This window comes from Schistocerca americana, chromosome 1 (genome assembly GCF_021461395.2).
Source record: "Schistocerca americana isolate TAMUIC-IGC-003095 chromosome 1, iqSchAmer2.1, whole genome shotgun sequence".
Taxonomy (NCBI): Eukaryota; Metazoa; Arthropoda; class Insecta; order Orthoptera; family Acrididae; genus Schistocerca; species Schistocerca americana.
In genome coordinates this window covers 834,813,270-834,836,244 of record NC_060119.1, presented here as the reverse complement: position 1 = coordinate 834,836,244, position 22,975 = coordinate 834,813,270, and the positions used below count along the sequence as shown (strand labels likewise).

Below are 22,975 nucleotides of genomic sequence, written 5' to 3'. Positions count from 1 at the left end.
AGCTGCATGGGAAGGGAGGAAAAGAAGGGGTAGAACTGGGGTAAGGGGAAGGGAGGAGTGGGAAAGGATATAACAGAGGCAAAGATAGAAGTCATCAACACAGAGTGAAGCTGCTCATATTTCAGATGAGCCTCAGTGTAGGACAAGCGATCAGGGGACTTATACTCCTCTATCTTGTTTTACTACTTATAAATGTGAGAGCGTGGAGAGTGATAGTCATGACAATTAACACACACGAATGGAGAACACAGAGGTGCTCTTCATGGAGTGGGTGTCCACATTCACCACATAGAGGGACTGCCTCACAGCAGGACAACATGTGCCCAAAACGCAAGCACCAAAAACTCATGGGTGGTGGGATGTATGGCTTCCCATCACACCAATAAAACATAGCCTTGACCTTTTCGAGGAGGGTAACTGCCTCAAATGCCAGAGCAAAATAGCCAGTGTCAGTGCAATTGTCCTTACAGCCTTTCTGAATACGCCAAACAAAATGAACATCCCATCATACCAGATTGACACGGAGTTCCTCATCAGTTTGAAGGTTGAGGTCCCTATGAAAAATGACTCTGAATCATATTCAAAGCATGAAGGGCTGCAGACTTGGTGGCAGAGGTTTTTATCAACAGCGAACCTGACCGCATTTTACTAACAAGGGAACCTCCCCATCGCACCCCCCTCAGATTTAGTTATAAGTTGGCACAGTGGATAGGCCTTGATAAACTGAACACAGATCAATTGAGAAAACAGGAAGAAGTTGTGTGGAACTGTGAAAAAATAAGCAAAATATACAAACTGAGTAGTCTATGGGCGATATAGACAATATCATGGACGTTGTGAACTCAGGAGCGCCGTGGTCCCGTGGTAGCGTGAGCAGCTGCAGAACGAGAGGTCCTTGGTTCAAGTCTTCCCTCGAGTGAAAATTTTACATTTTTTATTTTTGCATAGTTATTATCTGTCCGTTCGTTCATTGATGTCTCTGTTCACTGTAATAAGTTTAGTGTCTGTGTTTTGCGACCGCATCGCAAAACCGTGCGATTCGTAGACGAAAGGACGTGCCTCTCCAATGGGAACCGAAAACATTTGATCGCAAGGTCATAGGGCAACCGATTCCTCCACAGGAAAACACATCTGATATATTCTATACGACACTGGTGACGGCATGTGCGTCACATGACAGGAATATGTTGTCGACCCACCTAACTTGTACACTTGGTGAATGGGTAAAAAGATTCTTCTACCTTGCCCGATTTAGGTTTTCTTGTGGATGTGATAATCACTCCCAAAAAAGTGATGAAAACATAAGAGTTTGTCACATAAACTGAAAATAAAAAATTAAACTTGTCACTCGATGGAAAATTTGAACCAAGGACCTTTCGTTCCGCAGCTACTCACTTTACCACGAGACCACGGCACTCCGGCGATCCCAGTGTCCTTGATGTTGCCTATGTTCCCATGAACTACTCAGTTTGTATATTTTCCTTATTTTTTCACAGTTACACACAACTTCTTCCTGTTTTCTCAGTTGATCTGTGTTCAGTTTTTCAAGGCCTATCCACTGTGCCAACTTATAACTAAATCTGAAGGGGGTGCGATGGGGAGGTTCCCTTGTAAGAGACTCCACATTTCCAAACTTGTCTTCGATATTTGCCACAAAAAATGACGGCTTGGTGGCGATGAACGTGTGCCCATCAGTCCTAGTGCAGACCAGGTAGCAGGTAAAGTGTTTCACTCCAATCTGACGAGGTTGACCCTTCTCCCAGACTATAGCCAGGGAAGGGAAGGTCATAGGATAACAAGCAACATTAAATGATCCATTACCAACTGAAGGGACAGCCACAGAAGAACACCCACTTTTTGCAGCTCCACAGCTTCATACATTTCATATGCAAAGAATGCCTCCTGATACCACCCACTCCGATCAGGGGCTCCCCCCCCCCCCCCCCCCCCCCACACCCAGTGGGCGTCACCGAGCCACAACAAGGGCCATTTGGCACAGTGGCCATTCCCAAGATTTCCAATGCCCCAGAATAGCAAACACTCACTCCTTGGCATACGGGGGGGGGGGGGGGGGGGGGGGGGAGTGCGGCGGCAACAGTTCAGGTATCAGAAGCGTGGTCTCTGTGTTGTAAGGGGGCTCACCCAGATGAGTACATAACAGCCCCACCATATGGACTGGCTACACGTCCTGGCGTTCTAGTGGGATGGAGGGGACCTACAGCAGAAGATTTAAGAGGGAGGGAGTTCTTTCCCAGTTGTGTCACACTATAGAGATAAAATTTAGAAGTGGAAGTCAAACTCCAAAAGGGGACCAAAAATGCCAAAAAAGGAAGGGTGAAAAGGAAAAGGTAAGGGGAACAATTACCAGAAGGAATACAAGATACCAGGTGCACAGCCAGATCGACACAAGTCAGAACACCGAGAGAGGGGAAGGATGGGGCAGAGGGGAAGGAACGAGGACAGGGAGGGAGGGAGGAGCGCTGGGAAGGAAATCAGCCCGGGAAGAAAGAATGGGCCGCTATAGCTCAGGGCCCCTTATGCGCCACAGATGAATTCACGGAAGAACCGTGAACCCCCTGGGGGAGGGGGGGGGGGGGGGGGACGAGTCGCGACAGAAACTGTAGACAACCGCTGTGGTTCTAAATTAGAATTCTGTGCCTATCTGGACTTGAAAATAACTTGAAGAGTCACCGCCGTCTAACAGAGAGACGACATGCCTAATGTGCATGACAGATAGTACTAATACGATAAAATTGCACTATGTGATGCTGCGACATAAAAAAAATAAAAAGTAGAAAAATCGAACCTTGTATATCAACAAAGATGAGACGTAATTTCATTTTTCACGAGTATCTGCCTGTATGGTCAATGTGGAACTCTTATGTGGTCGAATGAACTGCTGCGATGTTCATTAACGACCACTAAACCCCAAAACAATTTTGTCTGAGGCCATCAAATATGAAGAACTGCAACGAGGATGGAGCAAGCAATTCTCGAAGGTATGCATGCATACGCCGCAAAATGTGGATATTAGTAATGCGAAGTAAAGTGACGAAGTCATTCATAAAAAGATAAGAATTCGACTCTACTTCCAAAATATCACGAAAGGAAGCTTTAAAAAAACATTAATACGACGATGGTTTCTAAAGAGGGAGGTCAAGATTTTCTCCTGTTTACTCTCTTTCAAGAGCGAAATTTGCCTCTAACAACATACGGCGGACAATACTTTGAATACTTCGTTTTAATTATTCATATTTGGCATTCGGTCGTCATCATGCTGCCTTCCATCGTAAATTTAATGTCACCGCACACACATAAACACATACTTTACAATAAGTGTAATTAGATACACTAACTTAGCTGGGAAGGTATAAGGAAGGAAACGAGCCGTGACGCATTCAAGAAAACCACACAGGCAAAGCATCTGCGATGATTTTGGGAAATCATGGAAAATCTGAACCTGCTTAATCGCCTGAGTATCTCTGCAAAGAGACACCAGTGACTTAATCACTACGCCAACTTGTCAACTTTTCACTTAAACATTGTCAACTCGTGACCGTGTCAGTAGACACTCCAGGGTATAAATCGGAGATCAGATGCAGCTGCTTTGCTGCAGGGAAAAATCTTGTATGAAACCGTGTATCACCTACAGCCGCCAGACAGCACGATGTCTATGGACTGTCCCATCAACTAACCCCTTCCCTGCTCCCACCTCACCGCAGAGGGGCTACGGGACGACGCAAAATAACGAGGCGTACCGCAGTTTATTCAAAGTCTCGCACGTCTCTCGCTCAGACCAAACGACGATTTAAACAGCACTCTAACGGAATTACGTGACTCGCTTAACGACCAACGCAATTCGTATGCAACATGCTTAATCAGATGCCAACTGACACACACACACACACACACACACACACACACACACACACACACAGCGCGCGCACGTAGAACTTAAAGAGCCCAAGGAACACGCTACGACTTACTAAAGAGGAAATAAAACATTTCTTCTGTCTGGAAAACCAAAAGACGTTTCCAACTAAAGACGTGCCGCTATGGCCACACAGGCAAGCAAACATTCATTTAACTGTTAATAATAACAGGTTCTTCGCCAAGCACTCTAAAGAGACGTAATAAACAGAAAAAGAGGAGAATAGGACTGATAAACACGAATAGAGAGATTCAGTTCAATTTAATGTTTACACCATTAGAAGTTGGACCTCTGATCTCTAACACCGGCCATAAATTTTACAATGTTGTTGTCATACGTGGTGGTGGTGGTGGTGGTGGTGGTGGTTACTGTTTAACGTCCCGTCGACAACGAGGTCATTAGAGACGGAGCGCAAGCTCGGGTTAGGGAAGGATTGGGAAGAAAATCGGCCGTGCCCTTTCAAAGGAACCATCCCGGCATTTGCCTGAAACGATTTAGGGAAATCACGGAAAACCTAAATCAGGATGGCCGGAGACGGGATTGAACCGTCGTCCTCCCGAATGCGTGTCCAGTGTGCTAACCACTGCGCCACCTCGCTCGGTTTGTCATACGTGCTTTACATTCCTTCAACAGTGTTTCGTTAACAATAAAGAGCCATAATATCTAACAAAGAAATGAAACGAAAGTTTTTATGATATAGGGAAAATGTATCTAGCTAAACAACTTGCCTTTTAAATTATTACCTAAAATTTTATTAAATAAATGACTGTTTTTTATTACCTTGGTAGTACTTGACCATAGCCAAGCATGTATTAACTGTACATAGCGTTACATTTAAAATTATTACTTTTATAATACCGTAAAATGTCTGCCTTAGTATTCTTCTGTACCAATAATCTCGATGCCTAGGGGTATTCATACCCATGTGGATGGCCAGATCTATCCACACTGCGTACTGAAATCAGCTCTTAAGATTTCAGTGTTCCCTTAAGAGAACACAATGTATTTTAGGCCTAGTTACTGCATGAGTTTTTAAGTTATTTAAAATTTTGCGTGGTATCGCCTTTATTGTTCTGGTAAAGCATAGTATGAAAGCCTTCATACTATGATCGCCTTTATTGCCTTCTAGGAGCGACTCTTGTTCATTTAAAACTGCTGCATCGCACTCTACACCATGTTCCTTCTCTCTTCGATGAAAGGCTGATACCCACAAATAACGCCAGGGTTCGTTGTAACGGCAATTAGAGGTCCAGGAAATAAGTGTGTTCTCAGTATCGAAGTAACACATTATGTTTACCTTCTCGTACGAGCTGGTTCTTCGGACCTATTGATGTTCGGTCGATATTCAAGTTGTGCAATTTGCCAGGTATAATTGTAGAAACGACTACATTTGTGTACCAGTTGCAATAATATAAACTTTATGTCAATTGAAGGTCGAGGGGGGAGAAAGGAAATGGAAGGGAAGGAACTAATGATAACAGCTGCATCGGGACTTTATGCGGAAGCGGCGGCGAAAATTTGTGTCGCACTGGGACTCGAACCTGGGATCTCCTGCTTAGTGCGTGCTTGCGTTAACCACTGTGCCAACCGGACACAGTGTAAATCGCAAATGCGAAAACAATATCGGAACACTCTCTGGTCGACTAAGATTCCCACCTAGCGTCACCACTTACCTGCAATCCCCATCCATGTCCTCCGAGCTCACTAATTTCAAATTCTTGCTGGGGACCGAACGTAATTATACATCCGCAATGATGGTTATGGGTCATGGATTCATAGCCCATCGAGGCGTGTCAGTTATATCAATGAGTAGTGCTGTTCTTTCAGACATGTCCGTATAATGTTCATATAATATTAACTCTACTCGGTTTATTCAGATATATATATTCTACTAGCACTTAATTTTTTTTATATCGATGAAGATTGGATGCTGAATTCTAAGCTGAAAAATTAGTGGAAATATCTTTCTTTACAACAGGGTATCTAACACTTTACCATAAATCGGCTGCAAGGACACCACTGTACAAACTTCGACAGAGTCCTCCAAAAAATATCATCTGCCTCGTATAACAGAGTTGAATTTTGGGGTTTCAGAGCAATGGTCCACTTGTGTAGCCTTGAGGGCAGCCTTTTATAGAGGATTCTGGTTGTTTCCAATCCTTAAGCCAATGGGCGGTAGGTTCTCACACGACAAACACCTTTGTAGATGCTCGAACATGGCAGGGAAGTATGGCTTATAAAAACGGACTGCTATGTCGACCATGATTACACCTGTGTACAGTCAGACGATTGCTACAACCACGTCACTTAAAGATTTTTTCCGGGCCCGTACTGTCTTTCAGTAAGCGTCACGAGCTGTGTGTGCTTCAAACAACAGACGCCTTGGATCTTGACCGAAGCGCTCAGACAACAAATAGGTCTGTAGCTTTTCAGTACTGTATGATACTTATTACTTCCATTTCTGAAACCGGCTATCCGGGCTATTTTGAGATCGATGAGGTTCTTATCTGTTCGTACAGCCTTTCTCAGCATTAGCGTCAAATAAGACAGGTAAACCTATCCACACCATTTCTAGGTAGACGCCATCCAGAGATGGGACCTTACTATTTTTGAGCTTTTAAACAGCACAGGTACTTCTCCCTCGGAAAGGCAAAGGCTTACAGTTACCGTACTCCTCTTCTAGGTTCCCTGGATGTAGTCTTCAAAGAGGATCAAACCTAGTAAAGCAATGCGGTCTTCAAATAAAGCTTCCGGCTCTGAACAGCTTTGCTTTACTGACCATCCATTCTAAAGCACAATGTATAAACAATCACATCTTCTTATCAGTTATTTCACTCGGCTTTCGTTGCACTCAAGAGAAAAATGAAGGAAGATCTTGGTTTTACGTCCGTCCACTACAAAGTCATTAAAGATGGCAGGAGCTCCAGTTCTGAAGTGAATGGGAAGACAACAGCCCGAGACGGGATCGGTTTTCGTGATTTTGTCGCTGTCCACCGCCCACTGGTCAGGTGAACGAATATCGCCTGGACGCTCAAGATTTCCTTTCTCTCTTTCCCTGTCCTTACTCTGACGTGGTAGTCAAATGTTACAGACCTTCCAATGTGCCTCCTACTCGCCGTGCGCTCAACTCTATATCACGCAACTGCAAAGTGTGCGGACTGTTCCTCAAGTTTTGTTATAATATTGTTTCATTATTACATAAGCGACACAGAAACAGGGACAAAAAAGTTCGCACGTCGAGCTCTTCCAGCACGTCTCTTCCAACTACAAGCTGTCTAATGCGTTACAAAATCAGTCTGTGGTAAGATTACTTATGATATTACGTGTCTATCAAGCACAGGCTACCCAACAGACTAGAGAACCATGTGATGTAATATTTAAATATTACTGGATACCATAGACACTGCCCGACTGAAGCAGTAGGGTTAAGGTTCAGTAAAATAACTGCTTACCTTTAAGTAGTTGCGCAGTTTCTCGTGCTATTGCGTGGGTCTTGGGAACAGCAGGTCGGATCGAACCTGTAAAGTGACAGAAAAGGATTACATTTACAAATGTGTCCTTCTTTATGATGCTTATGTCATATTAGGCCTCAAACAAAACATTTGTTAATGTCAGTTACAAGATTCTCACGAATAACAAGTACTTTTCCAGGAGCATAAATGTTTGTATTTAGGTTCATCATTTCGTCGTATTTATGCGTTTTACAGGTGACCAGACTGAAAAGTGCCTACATTTTCCCCATAAATTTATACGTTGGAATCGTTCGACGTCACGTGATTATCGTTTTCTTCAGTTGTTACAGCTGCGGTTGTTTATGATCTACAGTGTCCTATAGTAACCAATGGCTGTCGACAGTAATTTTTGATGATAATCGCAAGTTTTTTATTATTAATTTTATTACTAAACCACGGTTTTCAAACTGTTTGGGTCCACGGCTCCCTTGATCTGAACATAAACACCTGCGGCTCCTTTCACATATGACATTTGATTCGAAGTGCGGGGTACTTTAAGTCTCGAGAGAAAAAAAAAAAGGAATTGAGCAGCTTTTTCTTTATTTATTGTTGACAAAACACATTTTAATCAACTTTAAATGTTATTCTTGGAACGAAATCAATAGAGAGAATGAACTTGCTTTTTTTCATGATGGGTTTTTCAAGTCTCGGCACAAGATTTGAAACTGCGACTCGCTTCTCTTCGTCCACGTTCATTCGCGATCTGTATTTCATGATGATAACTGTCAATGCTAAAAAAACCTGCCTTACGTAGGTAGGATGTTGCAAGAAGTATGAAAACTCGTAGGGCCCTGTTACCTACTTGCGGGTATTCTACCTCCACAAAGTTCAAAATTACAAACAGTGATTAGGAAACAGACTTCGATTTCAATGTGGAGTCCGAATAAGTTCTTCAGTAGGGTGGAAATAAAGTACTGGGAGGATTTCTGATCCAGTTAATCCGCTTCTTTTGGAAAGCAGTTGTTTTAGAAAGTAAGCGCTGATTTCAATTAAATGATGCACAAACATGGGACTTCGTTTATTCACTCACCTGAAAGTCACTGTCTTCTACTAACACCGCCTATAGCGCAGGGTAAACGTTATGTACGAGTACAATCAAGCTCCCATAATACCAGACTGTCATGTTCCACGCTGCTGGCACACTGTAAATCACTACTAGCGCAGACCTTTTTCGTTTAATCAGAAGGCAAATAAACCAAATCATTATTTTTATGAAATCAACGAGAAGCCCGTACTGTGAGGCTGTGCAAGCCGCGACGAACAGTTTGAAAACCGTTGCACTATGCGAAATAAAAGCTGTATTCCTTGGATTTCACGAGAACGCAGATCGGACTGATCTTTGGCAGAATACGGACTGATCATTGGCGAAAGTGTGACTACCATTTCACTAAGAGCAAACAAGTCCCATATCGTAGCAACAGATTACTGGTATGTCCTACGTATTTATCTAACAAGGACGACAGACTTAGTAGTCGACATATGGCGGGCGGCACAATGAAATGAATGAGAATTTTGCCCGTGCTTCTTCAGCACGCCTAACAAAAGGGAAACGGGGGAGAAAAAATATAATGAACGGAAGTCGACGGACCTCTGCAGATAACGGAGCTACTGGGCTTAATTAAAAAGCCGCCCCACTGCAGCAACGGATAAATTTCTTATAGAAAACGACAACTATGTAACATAAAACATCAGAAGATAGTAGGTCCTACTCAGAAAACGGGTGTTTTCTGCATCCTTTACAGCACAGTGACGTCTTGTCCGAAAATATGTTATGATAAAGATTTCACACAAAAAGTTCTAAGACCGTTTACAGCGGTAGCTAAGATGGACTGTTCATCGACGGGTTCCTAGTGTAGGTGGAAAATTACTTGCGCGTCTTTCGATTTGCTTCATCCATGCGTGAGATTGAGCACAAGCGCAACCCTTCGGAAGTTCAAATGGTTCATATGGCTCTGAGCACTATGGGACTTAACTTCTGAGGTCATCAGTCCCCTAGAACTTAGAACTACTAAACCTAACTAACCTAAGGACATCACAACACATCCATGCCCGACGCAGGATTCGGACCTGCGACCGTAGCGGTCGCACGGTTCCAGACTGTAGCGCCTAGAACCGCTCGGCCACCCGGCCGGCTTTATGAGAAGTAACTGCAATTCAAGGTGATCGATAGTCAGGTGCACTCTACGATGTTCTCACTTCCCCCTTTCCCCGCCTCCGTCCCCGGGGGAATGTTCTCGGATGGGGAAGGAAATATGCGGAGATATTGTACGAGAAACCATTCGCTCCAAGTGATTTAGGAAAGTTTACTTGAATCCCACTCGTACCGAATACCAGTCCAACGTGTTAATAACACAAAATAGTTTTGTCTACTTAACTATATGATGCTTTAAATGCACATCAAATTTTTTGCTGTGGTGACAATGTCATGGGATAGCGATATGCACATATACAGATGGCGGTAGTATCGCGTACGTAAGGTATAAAAGGGCAGTGCATTGGCGGAGCTGTCATTTGTACTCGCGTGATTCCTGTGATAAGGTTTCCGACGTGATTACGGGCTCACGACGGGAATTAACAGACTGAATGTGGATTGGTACTTAGAGCTACACGCATGGGACATTCCATTTCGGAAGTCGTTACGGAATTCGGTGTTCCGAGATCCACAGCGTCAAGAGTTTGCTCAGAATACCAAATTTTAGGCATTTCCTCTCACCACGGACAACGCAGTGTTCGACGGCGTTCACTTAACGACCGAGAGCAGCAGCGTTTGCGTACTGTTGTCAGAGCTAACAGACAAGCAACAATGCGTGAAATAACCGCAGAAATCCATGTGGGACTTACGACGAAAATATCCGTTAGGATAGAGCGGCGAAATTTTGCGTTAACGGGCTATACCAGCAGCCTTTGCTAACAGCGAGACATCGCCTGCAGATATTTGACTGGAACCCAGACGACTGGTAAACCGTGGCCTGGTCCGATGAGTTCCGATTTCAGTTGGTAAGAACTGATGGTGGGGTTCGAGTATGACGCAGATCCCATGAAGCCATGGACCCAAGTTGTTAACAACACACTGTGCAAGCTGGTGGTGGCTCCATAATGGTGTGGGCCGTGTTTGCAAGAAATGTATTGGGCTCTCTCGTCCAGCTGAATCGATCATTAACAGGAAATGGTTATGTTCGGCTACTTGTAGACCATTTTCACCTCTTCATGGATTTCATGTTCCCAAATACGCCAGCGGGCCACAATTTCGCGATTGGTTTGGAGAACATTCTGGACAATTCGAAAGAATGATTTGTCCATCCAGATCACACACCACGAATCCCATCGAACATTTGCCGGCCGCTGTGGCCGAGCGGTTCTATGCTCTTCAGTTCGGAACCGCGCTACTGCTATTGTCGCAGGTTCGAATTCTGCACCGGGCATGGATGTGAGTGATGTCCTTAGGCTGGTTAGGTTTAAGTAGTTCCAAGTCTAGGGGACTGATGACCTCAGATGCTAAGTCCCATCGTGCTTAGAGTCATTTGAACCATTGAACCATCGAACATTTATGGGATACAATCGATAGGTCAGTTCGTGCGCAAAATCCTGCACCGGGAACGCTCAATACTTCTTCACGAGACATTCAACGACTTTTGAGTCCATGCCACATAGAGTTGTTGCACTACGCCGGGCATATGGAGGTCCGACACGATGTTAGAAAGTATCTCACGACTTTTGTCACCTCAGTATAGTTTAAGGTCCATATTCTGGCGATACAGAACTTGGCGAGGGTAGTCGTATTTCCTGTAACGACAGTTCTCTGCAGGTAATAGTGCAATAGCGTGGTATCAAATCTGGGAAGTATAATACTCAGCCGGCCGGCGTGGCCAAGCGGTTAAAGGCGGTACAGCCTGGAACCGCGTGGCCGCTACGGTCGCAGGTTCGAATCTTGCCTCGGGCACGGATGTGTTGTGATGTCCTTAGGTTAGTTAGGTTTAAGTAGTTCTAAGTTCTAGGGGACTGATGACCTTAGAAGTTAAGTCCCATAGTGCTCAGAGCCAGCCTATAAAACTCAGTTTGCCAACAGGAGTAATCAAATCCATTATCAACCAGTTCGTAAGTACCTGTTTAGATGTATCTTATAAATGGTAGTGTATTTACATGTTCATTCATGACGCAGATGGCATGCCCTCAATAGGATACTGTGGCAATAAGGAAACAACGGAGGGAGAAAACTACGGTAGGAAAATGCATTGAAACCCCAGGGCAGATTACGCTCTACTTTATTTGTAAAAATGAGACTGGAATAGAAATGAACATTTTCATTGATGTTTTGATTTATTTTGAACTGCGTTTCTTCTAGGCCATTACAAATCTGATTGGAGTCTGTCAAAGCGAGACATTAAAAAGGAAAACAAAAGAAACGAAAAGAGATTTAATTGGTTTCAGCACAGCAAGAGATGTATCAAGCAAAAGTTGGCATGGGCGCTGCCGTACTACACTGAAAATGGCCCTACTGTAGGTAGTATGCCTTACCTTTCTGTGACGCGAGAATCAGGTTTCATCTCACAGGTAAAGGCACAACTACAGTTTAATGCATAATTCAAACCAAGTGAGTGATTAGATTGTTTAGACTCCGACACCTTATTGAAAAAAATCCTGAACCGTGAGTACAATGCAGTAATGTCTCTTCTACTAGCATATTATTCCATTAATTTGTTCGCGGGTAGGATCATCAACGAGAGTTTTCGTGACACTTTAGAGCCTGTTGAATAGTGCCTGGGCATTATGGTGCAAGTGAAGCAGCGCACACGTCTTCGGCGTGAAATGGAAGGAACTAAGCCTACATATAACATATCACTAATGTTTTCTTTTTCTTTTTTAATGATTAACTGAAGAGCGTCTCCACGGCTGAGCAGACAACGCATCCGAAGACACGTTTGATGGCCAATCGGAAAACAAGTTCGATTCTGGTTACAGACGACGAGTCCGTGTCAGATTAAAGTTTTCATTTCCATTTATTTGGTGCTTTTTATATGTAATCCAGCACCTAACTGGTAAAGCAGGTAATGTTGTCACTATTATGATTCTCATATACGCATTACTTGATAGAGTGACATGTATATTATATTGTAGCTTCCGTGGCAACGGAAGACATTGAGGACGACAGCTGAATACTTCATGGAGAAAAATTAATGTATTTCATACCTCACATTTTCGACTCAACTGTATATATTTGTGCCAGTTTAAATGCTGTATATTTCAGAGTAAGATAGCTCCATCTTCGGCAACCTTAAACTGAGTAACGTAATAGTTCCACTTCATTGGCAAACAGCTATCTCTATATATAAAAGTCAATGTCCTGACTGACTAACTCATCATCGCCAGCTCAAATTGCTAAGAATAAAAACTTAAAATTTGGAGAGGTTTGTTGATTTTATACTGTAGGCATCGTTGCAGAAGCGATTCTTCGAAATTCCAACCCTAAGGAGGTCAATAGAGGATGAAAGGTTTTTTTTGAAAATCAACCGCTATTGACTCAATTCTGAAGCAAGAGCTACGAAAACAGATATGTGGTTTTTCGGTCAGAATTAAAGAAGTACGGTTCAGTATTTTTGGAAATTTAACCATTGTATGAGTGAAATACTGCATGAATTTTTTTCTGAAAACAAATAATTATTAATGAACTACTGAGCCGTTTTCAACGCTTCATCTATGAATATTGGTATTTGACTTCTCGATTACAAATAAAAAATACATGTTGCGATGTTTTCGGAGATTCACCCCCTAAGGGGGTTGAACAGGGCCTGACTGATTCACTGACTCATCATCGCCCAGCACAAACCGCTAAGGATAGAAACTTAAAATTTGGAGGGTGTGATTTTACACTGTAGGTATCGTTTAGTAAGGGACTGTTCGAAATTCCATACCTAAGAGGGTGCAGTGCAGGATGAAAGGTCTTTTTGAAAATATGTCACCGGCCGGAGTGGCCGAGCGGTTCTAGGCGCTACAGTCTGGAACCGCGCGACCGCTACGGTCGCAGGTTCGAATCCTGCCTCGGGCATGGATGTGTGTGATGTCCTTAGGTTAGTTGGGTTTAAGTAGTTCTAAGTTCTAAGGGACTAATGACCTCAGATGTTAAGTCCCACAGTGCTCAGAGCCATTTGATTTGAAAATATGTCGCTATTAAGTAAATTTTGCAGATAGAGCTACGAAAATGCTATTTGATTTCTCGGCCAGACATTTTAAAAAAAATAGATGCTTCAGCATGTTTGGAAAATCAACCACTAAGGAGGTGAAACATAATGCGAAAATTTATTTTGAAAACAAATCATTACACAACTACTACTAAAGCATTTTTAAAGCTACATCTATGAGAAATGGTCCTTGACTTCTTGGTTAGAATAAAAAAAATACGCATATCAGTGTTTTTGGAAGTTCAACTCCTAAGGTGGTAAAATAGTGAATGAATATTTTTATGGAAATATTTCATGAAGTACACACTTTTAAACTAAAACCAAGAAAATTTGTATTTCGCTTCTTGGTTAGAAATGAAAAATTGCGTGTTTCCGTGCTTTTTCCGGTTCAACCCCTACGAAGGTAAAGTAGGGGGGTGAAAGCTGTTAAGGAAATTTTTATTACGAAAGCATTTTTGAAACTAAATCTGTGACAATTGGTATTTGGCTCCTCGGATAGAAATAAAGAAATAGTTGTTTCAGTGTGTTTTGTAAATTGCACCTCTAAGGGGATGAAGTAGGGGATAAAAATGTTTATTAAAATTTCTCGTTATATTAAAACAAATATAATGCTAAATCTACGAAAAATTTGATTTCCAAGTAAATATTTGTAAAAGAATGTAAGAAAAACCCAAAAGACAGGGTAAGAAAGACTTACGACTCCGGATATCAGAATTGCTTTTTGGTCAGAAGCACATCTAGAAAAGACAAGGCCTCTATGGGCTTAATTAGCTTGAACAGTTTAGGAAATGTCCGATTTGTGAACAACATAAAAATTCTTTTACAGAAAAACAAAAACAAAACAAAAATCAAAGCACGCCATACAGTGTACGCGAGCGAAGAAGCTGGCGCTTAGCCCGGCCAGATGCAAACTCCCATATGTCGTCGTTCATGCATCACAACCAGCACTCCTACACATTATCTAATTTTTGTACGGAGGGAGGGCGTTTTTAAATGAAAGTCGCTGTCTGTTATCGGCAGATAATATGGCATTGCAGTGCCTATATTATTAAGTACGGTGCCTTTCGGACATGGATGCATGCATTGTCGTCGTTCCCTCACAAAGCTGATGGTTGTTCATATTCGCAACTATGAATACGTTTCATGTATTTCACGACGACAGCAGTTGCCGCAGGGCCTGTTCCTTCAGATATGCACGCATGTTCGAAGGAACGCTGCAGCGTACTTTTTTACAATACAGGCACTGCAATATCGCATTATGACATACATACGCCCAACAAATCTAAATCCGCGTTACACAGCCTCTAGCATGGTGATGGCATCACTTCGACAAGGAAGAGTGTTCTGAAGTTTCTTCAGCTGAAGGCACTCATAGAACCCGCTGAGCTACCAGATTGTGGGTATGCTGATAGGTATGTTTAACCCACTGCTGCAAATAGTTTCAGAAATTTAGTATGTGGTTAGTATCGGGTGATTTGTCGGTCCAGTCGAGATGGTATAGGTGCCCGAGTGCCCTTCAAACTTGAAAATTGTGTGCAGTCGCCTCGCGGGGTAGCCTGCTGTCTAGGGCGCCTTGCCACGGTTGCGCGGCTGCCTCCGTCGGAGGTTCGAGTCCTCCCTTGGGCATGGGTGTTTGTGTTGTCCTTAGCGTAGGTCAGTCTAAGTTAGATTGAGTAGTGTGTAAGCCTAGGAACTGAGGACCTCGGCAGTTTCGTCCCATAGAACTTACCGCAAATTTCCAAAATTTGTGTGGAGTCCTATGAACACGCCAGCGCTACCGGATAATGACTCCCGAGACAAAGGACGAAACAGCACTCAGTTCTCCTTCATACGGTACTGCCTCAGAGTTTAATTTAGTATTTTCAAACATAGACAAACACAAAGACTTAATTTAACATTTATCAACTACGCGAAGTACCCCAAAACTCTGACGGCGCATCAACGCGCTTCAAAGCATGTTTCGAACGTCAAATAAAATCGCCATCGAGGACAGGAGTACGTAGTCGTTAGAGAGAGGAACGGCCTAGTGAAGTAATAAAGGCGAGCAGAGGTGGAGACGACCGCCCACGCAGCAGGTCACGGCGAGGTGTGTCGCGCTGCTTTTAGCGGTGAACGCACGCGCCGGGCTCGCCCAGTTGGAACACGTCTGGCCGCGGGCTGCCGGACGCCACATGAATACCTCGCTCCCATCTACAATTCAAAGCTGCCTCGCGCTACTTGCTCCTCGCGTCTTGAAAATCAGTGTAGCGCTCGCTGATTACGTGTGCGGGTGTCAGTCTTACAACACCTGCGTAGGCGGCCGGCCGAGCAGTCTACTCATCAGAACTTACCACTGTCAGCAAGTCCACTCTGTTTGCTGACACCAGAGTTAGGAAAACATACGAAACAAGCTGTACAGCGAAAAAGCAATGATGGGACAAAAAAATGGAAATAAAAGTTCAGGCGTGGGATTGAAATTCAAGGTGAATGCGATTCGGTGATGACATTGCTATCCTGAGTTAAAGTGAAGAAGAATTACTTGATCTGCTGTGTGGAACGAACAGGCTGATGAGTACAGAATACGGATTGGATCCTTGGCCCACGACGTGGACACAGAAGTCTCTTCATGTTTCCTAAGGCCATAGTGGTTCATAGAAAAAACCGAGCGCCTAGCAGGCAGCCCTGGAACCTTCTTGTTTATCACTACTGGCCACACCACAGTGGACTGGCAGATGGGCGACGCCGTCCCGCGGTCCATTCTGCAGTGGTGGAGTGTTAGCCTCATGGCTGGCGTCCTGCAGGATCAGTTCTCCTCCCTCTGAAGCGAGGGTGCTGCTGTGATCTGACATAGTCCTGCGGCATCGCTTTTGGCGTTTCAATGAACCCTGTTTTCGTGACAGAAACGTTACTCTATATTGCACTGTTTTTAACTCTTCTGCGCCAACCTCATCATCTCATAGTAGCACTTGCAACCTACGTCCTCAATTATTTGCTGGGTGTATTCCAATCTCTTTCTCTACAATTTTTGCCCTCTACAGCTGTTCATGAGGATATGACTGGTTATTATCAAAAGTTTTTTTAACGGCACATCGTCACAAATAAGACCATCCTCGGCGAAAAATCTGAAATTCCCGGCAAAATTAAATGGTAAGCCAATAATATACAGAGTGATTCAAAAAGAATACCACAACTTTAGGAATTTAAAACTCTGCAACGACAAAAGGGAGAGCTAAGCACTATCTGTCGGCGAATTAAGGGAGCTATAAAGTTTCATTTACTTGTACATTTGTTCGCTTGAGGCGCTGTTGACTAGGCGTCAGCGTCAGTTGATGCTAAGATGGCGACCACTCAACAGAAAGCATTTTGTGTTATTGAGTACGGCAGAAGTGAATCGACGACAGTTGTTCAGCGTGCATTTCGAATGAAGTATGGTGTTAAACCTCCTGATAGGTGGTGTATTAAACGTTGGTATAAACAGTTTACAGAGAATGGGTGTTTGTGCAAAGGGAAAAGTTCTGGACGGCCGAGAAAGAGTGATGAAAATGTAGCACGCATCCAGCAAGCATTTGTTCGCAGCCCAGGAAAATCGACTCGCAGAGCTAGCAGAGAGCTGCAAATTCCACAATCAACTGTATGGAGAGTCCTACGAAAAAGGTTAGTTATGAAACCTGAACGTCAACTACCCGAGGCGATGGATCGGTCGCCAGGCAGCCCGTGACAGAGCACTTCATCACTGGCCTCCAAGAAGCCCTGATCTTACCCCCTGCGATTTGTTCTTATGGGGGTATGTTAAGGATATGGTGTTTCGGCCACCTCTCCCAGCCACCATTGATGATTTGAAACGAGAAATAACAGCAGCTATCCAAACTGTTACGCCTGATATGCTACAGAGAGTGTGGAACGAGTTGGAGTATCGGGTTGATATTGCTCGTGTGTCTGGAGGGGGCCATATTCAACATCTCTGAACTTGTTTTTGAGTGAAAAAAAACCTGTTAAATACTCTTTGTAATGATGTATAACAGAAGGTTATATTATGTTTCTTTCATTAAATACACATTTTTAAAGTTGTGGTGTTCTTTTTGAATCACCCTGTATAGTACATGACCTATCTCAACTAAGTGGCACAAACGCGATATCAGTTTCGCGTCTGTGGATGACTCTACACGTTCATATATGACTTAGAACACCTATCTTGTACATGACTATTAAAAGAATCAACTCGTGTGGCTTACGGTCTGTTACAAGCATTTATAACTGCAGTCTCTTTGGCCCCTTTTTTAGGCCACGTGCCTTGGGTGTAACTTATCGTGTAGGTAACTGTAACGAGTGCGTGCATAGTGTGAAGTTCTGCATGTACGAGTGTTTCTTAATGATTAAGTAAAAAGGGAGAGGTGAGATATGGTGTCTGCTAGTCTCGAAAAGAAAGCCTGACGAGCCTAACGTCCCCTGCGACGGCTGCATTCTCACTGACAGTTTGGGTTTGGAATTTATCCCAGTACTCAGGGGCATAAACTCGGGACCAGTAATGTACGCCACCACGCCTCCAATGACGACGAAATATTTTCCCACCACCCGAGTTCGAACCGGCTGTCTCAGAAGAGCGCTAGTGCACAAGCGTGCATTACTGACTTCTCCCAAACTTGCGGGTACTAATTCACTTACACCTACAATTCTCACAAGATGTTTTTATCCACACAGTCCAGATATTTTTAATTTACAAACTAATTTTCATTATTAGTAGAAATGCCGATTACTATCAGTCTACGATAACTAGAAGAAAGAACTATGCCACCTGCGTGGGATTCAAAAGTATAAAAGAGGAGTTTAAATCTGACTTTTCATCGATATCAAGATCATTTGAAGCGCTGAATTACCCCACTTGCGCAAGGACAGCGTTCATGCAAATCGAATGTGGATACGTGACAGGTGATTTTTTATTTATTTTATTTTTGAAATCACATGAAACTTAAAACCTTATGGCCACACGGGGAATTGAACACACGGGGAATTCTTCAGTTCTCACGAATACGAGTACAATGCAATAATCACTGCGCCACATCTCGAATACGCTTCGATCCAGCGTACATTGTTCCGACCTGTACAACATTCAGCTGTTATGTCACCTTTGTAATGTTACGGCGGTGTAATTTTTTTGGTATGCCACGTTACTGCAATTACAATCAAGTGATAATACAAGCCGGTATTAACTTTACTTAAAACTTCCGGACTCACAGGCCGTGGTCGATATTGAAAACTTTCCCCGGACGTTTCGTCTCCGACTGCGGAAGACATGCTCGGAGGTGAAGCGGCAATGTTGTCTCCCGAAGTCGGAGACAAAACGTCCGGGGAAAATTTTCAATATCGACCACGACCTGAGAGTCCGGAAGTTTTAAATGAAATACAGTTAAGTGGATCAAAAATGCAATAGGAGACACGTGACTTTATTTGTTTATTTAATAAGAAGACCAAAGTTGCTTCTGAACCTGTTCGAAGATTGCGATGTTTCCAAAACATCCATGCTCGTGACTAAGTAGTGAATATCCCTTAGAACGTCCACAGTGTCAGAATTTGGAAAATATTTTAAAAAACAGTTTTCCACGCATTGCTTTGTGTCGATAAGAGTGGGACTCGCCGCGTCTTACATAAGAAATGACGACCCTGACCGTGAGGTACAGTGCCGCACGCGGGAGAGCTGTCCAGACAGAGGATGAGGATGGTGCGCGCGGCGCCGGAAGAGGTGTTTTCCGGGTCGCACGTGCGAAATCGATCAGCAGCCGGTATAAACCTCGCGGCAGGGAACACGAGCAGCAGCGCCAAAACAAACTTCTCGACGGTTCACAGGGTGGTGCCTGCCTGCAGGTCATGTCGAGCCCGAAATACACTCAGTGCTGACAGGAATGGCCGCAGGCGTCGTTACTGCATGCTATACCTACAGTGTATACTGCCAGAGTACCGTAAAATTTTCGGAATTTCACAGGATGAATGGGTGGGAAGCGAGGGAGAAAGGGGGGGGGGGCGACCGACGACACTGTTCAAGGTTGAAAGTCACACCATAAACCACCGACGCATTGAGCCAGGAGGATCTACAACTGTGGCTTTTCACTGACTAATCCAGCTCTGTGGAGTCGACACAGTGTCCAACGAGTTCCAATTAGCAATTACAAATCGTATAGTTTTAAAAAACAGGAAAGGAGGAAGAATAGGGTTTAACGTCCGTTCGATAATGATGTCATTGGAGGCGAGCAAAAGCTCAGAGCAAGGTTCCTTTTCAAAGGAAACACCCTGGCATTTGTCTTAGCTGAATGAAGGAAACCACAGGAAACACAAAAGTGTATCGCTAGACAGGATTTTGAAGTGTGAGTCCAGTGCGATAACCGCTGCGCCACCTCTGTCGGTGTCAGCAAACAGATTTAGTTATTAGTGCACTAACACAAGGTTCTTCAACTGTTAAAAGTTCTATTTTCTAATTTTATTTAACGGCTATGAATAATTATGATAATTGGTGAGAGAAGTTGTACAAACTGAACCTTCTGCGTATACAGTACGATTCAGTTGCTCCTATCTATGGATTTTATGCTACCCACAATATCTTCAAATATCACGTGCAAGGTTTTCATATTCTATCGCTCGCTACGTGCAATCTACTAGTCCTACTAGTACTTGGATACGTTCTCGCTAGAGGCTGTAGTTTTAGAATTATTCAAGGAAAAAATTCCCAAGTGAACTTCAAACGTGTTTTTACTGAATAATTCGAATACCGTGGCCTCCACTGTAGACGTATCCAAGCACAAAATTTAAGAACATTAAATTTCCGACAAAAAGGCCCTATTCATCTGATTGGCTACAGCTTATTCTACATTATTTTACATTTTAACATATTTAAATAATCAAAGCTAGATCACTTTCACGTTCTAAATAAAGTAACAATAATATCCATTACATAATAAACGTTAAATTCTTTTATATAAAACCAATACAAATTCCTTCTTAGCTTTGAATGTCACAGCCAGTAGCCTTGCACCAATGCGCTTTCTGATAAATAAATAAAGAACAAAAGTAACTATTATCCACTAAACCTTACAAAAAATATTCTATTACCTAATGATTCAATAAGGTGTCATGCTGTCGTCGTTCAATGTGTTTTGTGTGGAGGAAATGATGATCTGATGCTTAACTGAAAATACTGATAATTTAAATTTTCTATATCTTTTAAAGAAACAAAGTTACACAGTTGATATTTACAACGTTTGCCATTTTAATGATGCGCTTCTATATGAAAATATCGATCGTTAAGATCGACCAAAGCGTTCAGATTTTAGCATTTAGGTCTTTGTTACAAAACTTGTTAAAGTGAAATTAATGGTAAATCCTAAACTATTATAATATGCTCAATATTCAAGTTTTATTGGGATCACTATGAAAATTTATGGAGGATGGCAGATTAAAATTACTGTGGCTTGATTCCCTGCATTACTACAGAATTAAATAGTTTTCGTAAACGTTTCCCTTTATGGCCGATCTTAGGCCCACCATATTTAACACTGCTGCGTCCCCTCGGCCACAAACGGATTCTACTGGGTTTCCCTATGACGTAGGTTCTCCTCTGTCTCACTCACAGACTACAGTGCTTATGCCTCAATAGACAATAGACGCCTGTGAATTTCCCCATCTCGTGGTGAATCTGCGGCCTATGTGGCACACGGTCCTGGACGACAGGGTTCGTTTCACAATTCTTGTAGGCTGACTCTTTCAGCCACATATTTAAATGAGAGCGCAATGCTCGTTCACTCACAATTCGAATCAACTGGCTCCGAGGGGAGAGCCACGAAGAATAAGGTTTAACGTCCCGTCGATGACGAGGTCATTCGATAAGGAACACAATCTCGGATTGGGAAGAAAACCGATCGTGTGCTTTTTAGAGGACCCAGGCCGGCATTAACCTCAAGCGATTTCGGGAACCACTGAAAATGTAAAACTGATTGACACGGCAGTGATTTGAATCGCTGACCTCCAGAATGCGAGTCCAGTGTCTTGCTAACAGCACAAACAGAGGGGTTTAATTTCATGCTTTACTTAATAGAAATCCACTGTCATGGGTGACTTACTTTTTGATACCAAAAATATCGAAAAATACTGCACTTAAAATACAGTAAAATAACGAAGAATTTAAGGAAATCCTAGAAGATGGAATATGTAAAACTACGCAATACAAATACTGATTTTACGAGGGCGTTCAGTAAGTAATGTAAAATGTTTTTCTCTGAAAACAGGTTGGTTTTATTCAGGATTTCAATACACCAATTGTTCCCCATTCTTCTGGCCACAAAATCCTAGTTTTCTACACTACCTACGTTCCATGCATCGGCCTTAAGCCACATTACTGGGAGGGCTTGTATGCCCGCATGCTACCGCACTACTGGTCGACGTCGGTGTTAACGTCTTACCCATCATTCACGCACTGATTTCCGCGGGGCGCACCATTCATTCGGCCACACAGATGGAAGGTGCGAGATCCGGGATGTAGGGTGGGTGATGAACAGTCCAATAAAGTTTTGTGAGCTCCTCTTCGGTGTGCAGATTTATGCGAGGCCTTGTTCGTCATTGGGTTCAAAAATGGTTCAAATGGCTCTGAGCACTATGGGACTTAACTTCTGAGGTTATCAGCCCCCTAGAACTTAGAACTACTTAAACCTAACTAACCTAAGGACATCACATACATCCATGCCCGAGGCAAGATTCGAACCTGCGACCGTATCGGTCGCGCGGTTCCAGACTGCAGCGCCTAGAACCGCTCAGCCACTCCGGCCGGCTCGTCATTGGCAACGAGAAGTTCATCTGCATTTTTGTGGCGACGATCACGCTTAAGTCGTTCCTTCAATTTTCTGAGGAGTACCACAATACACTTCAGAGTTGATCGTTGCACAATGGGGGAGGACATCAAACAGAATAACCCCTTTAGAGTTCCAGCACACCGTCGCCATAACTTCGGTTGACGGTGTGGCTTTGAACTCTTTCTTCGGAGGAAAGGTGGTGTGACGCCACTCCACGGATTGCTGTTTTGTTTCCAATTCGAAGTTATGAACACATGTTTCATCGCATGTGACCATTTTCGCTAAAAAATTGTCGTGATCAGCCTCGTAGCACGCAACAAATTCCGCATAAATGGTCCTTCGTTGCTCTTTATGGTCTTCTGTTAGGCGGCGAGAAACCCAATGGGCACACACCTACGAGTACCCCTACTGATGGACTGCCAACAGAGAAATCCAGTTACGCAGCGAGGCGTTTGACTGTGATTTGTTAATACCTCAAATGAGAGTGTCTACACGTTCCAACATTGCAGGAGTCACCGCTGTGAGCGGCCGGTCGGTGCGCGTAAT

At 43.4% G+C, this 22,975-nt stretch overlaps 1 protein-coding gene across 4 annotated transcripts in view; it reads right to left on the bottom strand.

The window, feature by feature from the left end:
• The window catches only part of LOC124613104 (CAP-Gly domain-containing linker protein 1), a 551,251-nt gene that overhangs the window by 412,488 nt on the left and 115,788 nt on the right, over positions 1 to 22,975 (bottom strand). For all 4 annotated transcript variants that reach the window (XM_047141701.1, XM_047141712.1, XM_047141722.1 and 1 more), the window contains exon 2: positions 7,384 to 7,449. The gene's annotated coding sequence lies outside the window, so the exon portion shown is untranslated. The remainder of the gene's footprint in view (positions 1 to 7,383; positions 7,450 to 22,975) is intronic.